Here is a 9,843-nt window from a genome sequence, read left to right as displayed (position 1 = left end):
CATCATTACCCATCATACCTCAGTACTAGACCCGACCCTACATAACATGATGTCATCATTACCCATCATACCTCAGTACTAGACCCGACCCTACATAACATGATGTCATTACCCATCATACCTCAGTACTAGACCCGACCCTACATACATAACATGATGTCATCATTACCCATCATACCTCAGTACTAGACCCGACCCTACATAACATGATGTCATCATTACCCATCATACCTCAGTACTAGACCCGACCCTACATAACATGATGTCATCATTACCATCATACCTCAGTACTAGACCCGACCCTACATAACATGATGTCATCATTACCCATCATACCTCAGTACTAGACCCGACCCTACATAACATGATGTCATCATTACCCATCATACCTCAGTACTAGACCCGACCCTACATAACATGATGTCATCATTACCCATCATACCTCAGTACTAGACCCGACCCTACATAACATGATGTCATCATTACCCATCATACCTCAGTACTAGACCCGACCCTACATAACATGATGTCATCATTACCCATCATACCTCAGTACTAGACCCGACCCTACATAACATGATGTCATCATTACCCATCATACCTCAGTACTAGACCCGACCCTACATAACATGATGTCATCATTACCCATCATACCTCAGTACTAGACCCGACCCTACATAACATGATGTCATCATTACCCATCATACCTCAGTACTAGACCCGACCCTACATAACATGATGTCATCATTACCCATCATACCTCAGTACTAGACCCGACCCTACATAACATGATGTCATCATTACCCATCATACCTCAGTACTAGACCCGACCCTACATAACATGATGTCATCATTACCCATCATACCTCAGTACTAGACCCGACCCTACATAACATGATGTCATCATTACCCATCATACCTCAGTACTAGACCCGACCCTACATAACATGATGTCATCATTACCCATCATACCTCAGTACTAGACCCGACCCTACATAACATGATGTCATCATTACCCATCATACCTCAGTACTAGACCCGACCCTACATAACATGATGTCATCATTACCCATCATACCTCAGTACTAGACCCGACCCTACATAACATGATGTCATTACCCATCATACCTCAGTACTAGACCCGACCCTACATAACATGATGTCATCATTACCCATCATACCTCAGTACTAGACCCGACCCTACATAACATGATGTCATCATTACCCATCATACCTCAGTACTAGACCCGACCCTACATAACATGATGTCATCATTACCCATCATACCTCAGTACTAGACCCGACCCTACATAACATGATGTCATCATTACCATCATACCTCAGTACTAGACCCGACTCTACATAACATGATGTCATCATTACCCATCATACCTCAGTACTAGACCCGACCCTACATAACATGATGTCATCATTACCCATCATACCTCAGTACTAGACCCGACCCTACATAACATGATGTCATCATTACCCATCATACCTCAGTACTAGACCCGACCCTACATAACATGATGTCATCATTACCATCATACCTCAGTACTAGACCCGACCCTACATAACATGATGTCATCATTACCCATCATACCTCAGTACTAGACCCGACCCTACATAACATGATGTCATCATTACCATCATACCTCAGTACTAGACCCGACCCTACATAACATGATGTCATTACCATCATACCTCAGTACTAGACCCGACCCTACATAACATGATGTCATCATTACCCATCATACCTCAGTACTAGACCCGACCCTACATAACATGATGTCATCATTACCCATCATACCTCAGTACTAGACCCGACCCTACATAACATGATGTCATCATTACCCATCATACCTCAGTACTAGACCCGACCCTACATAACATGATGTCATCATTACCCATCATACCTCAGTACTAGACCCGACCCTACATAACATGATGTCATCATTACCCATCATACCTCAGTACTAGACCCGACCCTACATAACATGATGTCATCATTACCCATCATACCTCAGTACTAGACCCGACCCTACATAACATGATGTCATCATTACCCATCATACCTCAGTACTAGACCCGACCCTACATAACATGATGTCATCATTACCCATCATACCTCAGTACTAGACCCGACCCTACATAACATGATGTCATCATTACCCATCATACCTCAGTACTAGACCCGACCCTACATAACATGATGTCATCATTACCCATCATACCTCAGTACTAGACCCGACCCTACATAACATGATGTCATCATTACCATCATACCTCAGTACTAGACCCGACCCTACATAACATGATGTCATCATTACCCATCATACCTCAGTACTAGACCCGACCCTACATAACATGATGTCATCATTACCCATCATACCTCAGTACTAGACCCGACCCTACATAACATGATGTCATCATTACCCATCATACCTCAGTACTAGACCCGACTCTACATAACATGATGTCATCATTACCCATCATACCTCAGTACTAGACCCGACCCTACATAACATGATGTCATCATTACCCATCATACCTCAGTACTAGACCCGACCCTACATAACATGATGTCATCATTACCCATCATACCTCAGTACTAGACCCGACCCTACATAACATGATGTCATCATTACCCATCATACCTCAGTACTAGACCCGACCCTACATAACATGATGTCATCATTACCCATCATACCTCAGTACTAGACCCGACCCTACATAACATGATGTCATCATTACCATCATACCTCAGTACTAGACCCGACCCTACATAACATGATGTCATCATTACCATCATACCTCAGTACTAGACCCGACCCTACATAACATGATGTCATCATTACCCATCATACCTCAGTACTAGACCCGACCCTACATAACATGATGTCATTACCATCATACCTCAGTACTAGACCCGACCCTACATAACATGATGTCATCATTACCATCATACCTCAGTACTAGACCCGACCCTACATAACATGATGTCATCATTACCCATCATACCTCAGTACTAGACCCGACCCTACATAACATGATGTCATCATTACCCATCATACCTCAGTACTAGACCCGACCCTACATAACATGATGTCATCATTACCCATCATACCTCAGTACTAGACCCGACCCTACATAACATGATGTCATCATTACCCATCATACCTCAGTACTAGACCCGACCCTACATAACATGATGTCATCATTACCCATCATACCTCAGTACTAGACCCGACCCTACATAACATGATGTCATCATTACCCATCATACCTCAGTACTAGACCCGACCCTACATAACATGATGTCATCATTACCATCATACCTCAGTACTAGACCCGACCCTACATAACATGATGTCATCATTACCATCATACCTCAGTACTAGACCCGACCCTACATAACATGATGTCATCATTACCCATCATACCTCAGTACTAGACCCGACCCTACATAACATGATGTCATCATTACCCATCATACCTCAGTACTAGACCCGACCCTACATAACATGATGTCATCATTACCATCATACCTCAGTACTAGACCCGACCCTACATAACATGATGTCATCATTACCCATCATACCTCAGTACTAGACCCGACCCTACATAACATGATGTCATCATTACCCATCATACCTCAGTACTAGACCCGACCCTACATAACATGATGTCATCATTACCCATCATACCTCAGTACTAGACCCGACCCTACATAACATGATGTCATCATTACCCATCATACCTCAGTACTAGACCCGACCCTACATAACATGATGTCATTACCCATCATACCTCAGTACTAGACCCGACCCTACATAACATGATGTCATCATTACCCATCATACCTCAGTACTAGACCCGACCCTACATAACATGATGTCATTACCCATCATACCTCAGTACTAGACCCGACCCTACATAACATGATGTCATCATTACCCATCATACCTCAGTACTAGACCCGACCCTACATAACATGATGTCATCATTACCCATCATACCTCAGTACTAGACCCGACCCTACATAACATGATGTCATCATTACCCATCATACCTCAGTACTAGACCCGACCCTACATAACATGATGTCATCATTACCATCATACCTCAGTACTAGACCCGACCCTACATAACATGATGTCATCATTACCATCATACCTCAGTACTAGACCCGACCCTACATAACATGATGTCATCATTACCCATCATACCTCAGTACTAGACCCGACCCTACATAACATGATGTCATCATTACCCATCATACCTCAGTACTAGACCCGACCCTACATAACATGATGTCATCATTACCATCATACCTCAGTACTAGACCCGACCCTACATAACATGATGTCATTACCATCATACCTCAGTACTAGACCCGACCCTACATAACATGATGTCATCATTACCCATCATACCTCAGTACTAGACCCGACCCTACATAACATGATGTCATCATTACCCATCATACCTCAGTACTAGACCCGACCCTACATAACATGATGTCATCATTACCCATCATACCTCAGTACTAGACCCGACCCTACATAACATGATGTCATCATTACCCATCATACCTCAGTACTAGACCCGACTCTACATAACATGATGTCATCATTACCCATCATACCTCAGTACTAGACCCGACCCTACATAACATGATGTCATCATTACCCATCATACCTCAGTACTAGACCCGACCCTACATAACATGATGTCATCATTACCCATCATACCTCAGTACTAGACCCGACCCTACATAACATGATGTCATTACCCATCATACCTCAGTACTAGACCCGACCCTACATAACATGATGTCATCATTACCCATCATACCTCAGTACTAGACCCGACCCTACATAACATGATGTCATCATTACCCATCATACCTCAGTACTAGACCCGACCCTACATAACATGATGTCATCATTACCCATCATACCTCAGTACTAGACCCGACCCTACATAACATGATGTCATCATTACCCATCATACCTCAGTACTAGACCCGACCCTACATAACATGATGTCATCATTACCCATCATACCTCAGTACTAGACCCGACCCTACATAACATGATGTCATCATTACCCATCATACCTCAGTACTAGACCCGACCCTACATAACATGATGTCATCATTACCCATCATACCTCAGTACTAGACCCGACCCTACATAACATGATGTCATCATTACCCATCATACCTCAGTACTAGACCCGACCCTACATAACATGATGTCATCATTACCCATCATACCTCAGTACTAGACCCGACCCTACATAACATGATGTCATCATTACCCATCATACCTCAGTACTAGACCCGACCCTACATAACATGATGTCATCATTACCCATCATACCTCAGTACTAGACCCGACCCTACATAACATGATGTCATCATTACCCATCATACCTCAGTACTAGACCCGACTCTACATAACATGATGTCATCATTACCCATCATACCTCAGTACTAGACCCGACCCTACATAACATGATGTCATCATTACCCATCATACCTCAGTACTAGACCCGACCCTACATAACATGATGTCATCATTACCCATCATACCTCAGTACTAGACCCGACCCTACATAACATGATGTCATCATTACCAATCATACCTCAGTACTAGACCCGACCCTACATAACATGATGTCATCATTACCCATCATACCTCAGTACTAGACCCGACCCTACATAACATGATGTCATCATTACCCATCATACCTCAGTACTAGACCCGACCCTACATAACATGATGTCATCATTACCCATCATACCTCAGTACTAGACCCGACCCTACATAACATGATGTCATCATTACCCATCATACCTCAGTACTAGACCCGACCCTACATAACATGATGTCATCATTACCCATCATACCTCAGTACTAGACCCGACCCTACATAACATGATGTCATCATTACCCATCATACCTCAGTACTAGACCCGACCCTACATAACATGATGTCATCATTACCCATCATACCTCAGTACTAGACCCGACCCTACATAACATGATGTCATCATTACCCATCATACCTCAGTACTAGACCCGACCCTACATAACATGATGTCATCATTACCCATCATACCTCAGTACTAGACCCGACTCTACATAACATGATGTCATCATTACCATCATACCTCAGTACTAGACCCGACCCTACATAACATGATGTCATCATTACCCATCATACCTCAGTACTAGACCCGACCCTACATAACATGATGTCATCATTACCCATCATACCTCAGTACTAGACCCGACCCTACATAACATGATGTCATCATTACCCATCATACCTCAGTACTAGACCCGACCCTACATAACATGATGTCATCATTACCCATCATACCTCAGTACTAGACCCGACCCTACATAACATGATGTCATCATTACCCATCATACCTCAGTACTAGACCCGACCCTACATAACATGATGTCATCATTACCCATCATACCTCAGTACTAGACCCGACCCTACATAACATGATGTCATCATTACCCATCATACCTCAGTACTAGACCCGACCCTACATAACATGATGTCATCATTACCCATCATACCTCAGTACTAGACCTGACCCTACATAACATGATGTCATCATTACCCATCATACCTCAGTACTAGACCCGACCCTACATAACATGATGTCATCATTACCCATCATACCTCAGTACTAGACCCGACCCTACATAACATGATGTCATCATTACCCATCATACCTCAGTACTAGACCCGACCCTACATAACATGATGTCATCATTACCCATCATACCTCAGTACTAGACCCGACCCTACATAACATGATGTCATCATTACCCATCATACCTCAGTACTAGACCCGACCCTACATAACATGATGTCATCATTACCCATCATACCTCAGTACTAGACCCGACCCTACATAACATGATGTCATCATTACCCATCATACCTCAGTACTAGACCCGACCCTACATAACATGATGTCATCATTACCATCATACCTCAGTACTAGACCCGACCCTACATAACATGATGTCATCATTACCCATCATACCTCAGTACTAGACCCGACCCTACATAACATGATGTCATCATTACCCATCATACCTCAGTACTAGACCCGACCCTACATAACATGATGTCATCATTACCCATCATACCTCAGTACTAGACCCGACCCTACATAACATGATGTCATCATTACCCATCATACCTCAGTACTAGACCCGACCCTACATAACATGATGTCATCATTACCCATCATACCTCAGTACTAGACCCGACCCTACATAACATGATGTCATCATTACCATCATACCTCAGTACTAGACCCGACCCTACATAACATGATGTCATACATCATACCTCAGTACTAGACCCGACCCTACATAACATGATGTCATTACCCATCATACCTCAGTACTAGACCCGACCCTACATAACATGATGTCATCATTACCCATCATACCTCAGTACTAGACCCGACTCTACATAACATGATGTCATCATTACCCATCATACCTCAGTACTAGACCCGACCCTACATAACATGATGTCATCATTACCCATCATACCTCAGTACTAGACCCGACCCTACATAACATGATGTCATCATTACCATCATACCTCAGTACTAGACCCGACCCTACATAACATGATGTCATCATTACCCATCATACCTCAGTACTAGACCCGACCCTACATAACATGATGTCATCATTACCCATCATACCTCAGTACTAGACCCGACTCTACATAACATGATGTCATCATTACCCATCATACCTCAGTACTAGACCCGACCCTACATAACATGATGTCATCATTACCATCATACCTCAGTACTAGACCCGACCCTACATAACATGATGTCATCATTACCCATCATACCTCAGTACTAGACCCGACCCTACATAACATGATGTCATCATTACCATCATACCTCAGTACTAGACCCGACCCTACATAACATGATGTCATCATTACCCATCATACCTCAGTACTAGACCCGACCCTACATAACATGATGTCATTACCCATCATACCTCAGTACTAGACCCGACCCTACATAACATGATGTCATCATTACCATCATACCTCAGTACTAGACCCGACCCTACATAACATGATGTCATCATTACCCATCATACCTCAGTACTAGACCCGACCCTACATAACATGATGTCATCATTACCCATCATACCTCAGTACTAGACCCGACCCTACATAACATGATGTCATCATTACCCATCATACCTCAGTACTAGACCCGACCCTACATAACATGATGTCATCATTACCCATCATACCTCAGTACTAGACCCGACCCTACATAACATGATGTCATCATTACCCATCATACCTCAGTACTAGACCCGACCCTACATAACATGATGTCATCATTACCCATCATACCTCAGTACTAGACCCGACCCTACATAACATGATGTCATCATTACCCATCATACCTCAGTACTAGACCCGACCCTACATAACATGATGTCATCATTACCCATCATACCTCAGTACTAGACCCGACTCTACATAACATGATGTCATCATTACCCATCATACCTCAGTACTAGACCCGACCCTACATAACATGATGTCATCATTACCCATCATACCTCAGTACTAGACCCGACCCTACATAACATGATGTCATCATTACCCATCATACCTCAGTACTAGACCCGACCCTACATAACATGATGTCATCATTACCCATCATACCTCAGTACTAGACCCGACCCTACATAACATGATGTCATCATTACCCATCATACCTCAGTACTAGACCCGACCCTACATAACATGATGTCATCATTACCCATCATACCTCAGTACTAGACCCGACCCTACATAACATGATGTCATCATTACCCATCATACCTCAGTACTAGACCCGACCCTACATAACATGATGTCATCATTACCATCATACCTCAGTACTAGACCCGACCCTACATAACATGATGTCATCATTACCCATCATACCTCAGTACTAGACCCGACCCTACATAACATGATGTCATCATTACCCATCATACCTCAGTACTAGACCCGACCCTACATAACATGATGTCATCATTACCCATCATACCTCAGTACTAGACCCGACCCTACATAACATGATGTCATTACCCATCATACCTCAGTACTAGACCCGACCCTACATAACATGATGTCATCATTACCCATCATACCTCAGTACTAGACCCGACCCTACATAACATGATGTCATCATTACCCATCATACCTCAGTACTAGACCCGACCCTACATAACATGATGTCATCATTACCCATCATACCTCAGTACTAGACCCGACCCTACATAACATGATGTCATCATTACCCATCATACCTCAGTACTAGACCCGACCCTACATAACATGATGTCATCATTACCCATCATACCTCAGTACTAGACCCGACCCTACATAACATGATGTCATCATTACCCATCATACCTCAGTACTAGACCCGACCCTACATAACATGATGTCATCATTACCCATCATACCTCAGTACTAGACCCGACCCTACATAACATGATGTCATCATTACCCATCATACCTCAGTACTAGACCCGACCCTACATAACATGATGTCATCATTACCATCATACCTCAGTACTAGACCCGACCCTACATAACATGATGTCATCATTACCCATCATACCTCAGTACTAGACCCGACCCTACATAACATGATGTCATCATTACCCATCATACCTCAGTACTAGACCCGACCCTACATAACATGATGTCATCATTACCCATCATACCTCAGTACTAGACCCGACCCTACATAAA

The sequence above is a fragment of the Rana temporaria genome, chromosome 4, assembly GCF_905171775.1.
Source record: "Rana temporaria chromosome 4, aRanTem1.1, whole genome shotgun sequence".
Classification (NCBI taxonomy): domain Eukaryota; kingdom Metazoa; phylum Chordata; class Amphibia; order Anura; family Ranidae; genus Rana; species Rana temporaria.
This window is presented reverse-complemented; position numbering follows the sequence as displayed.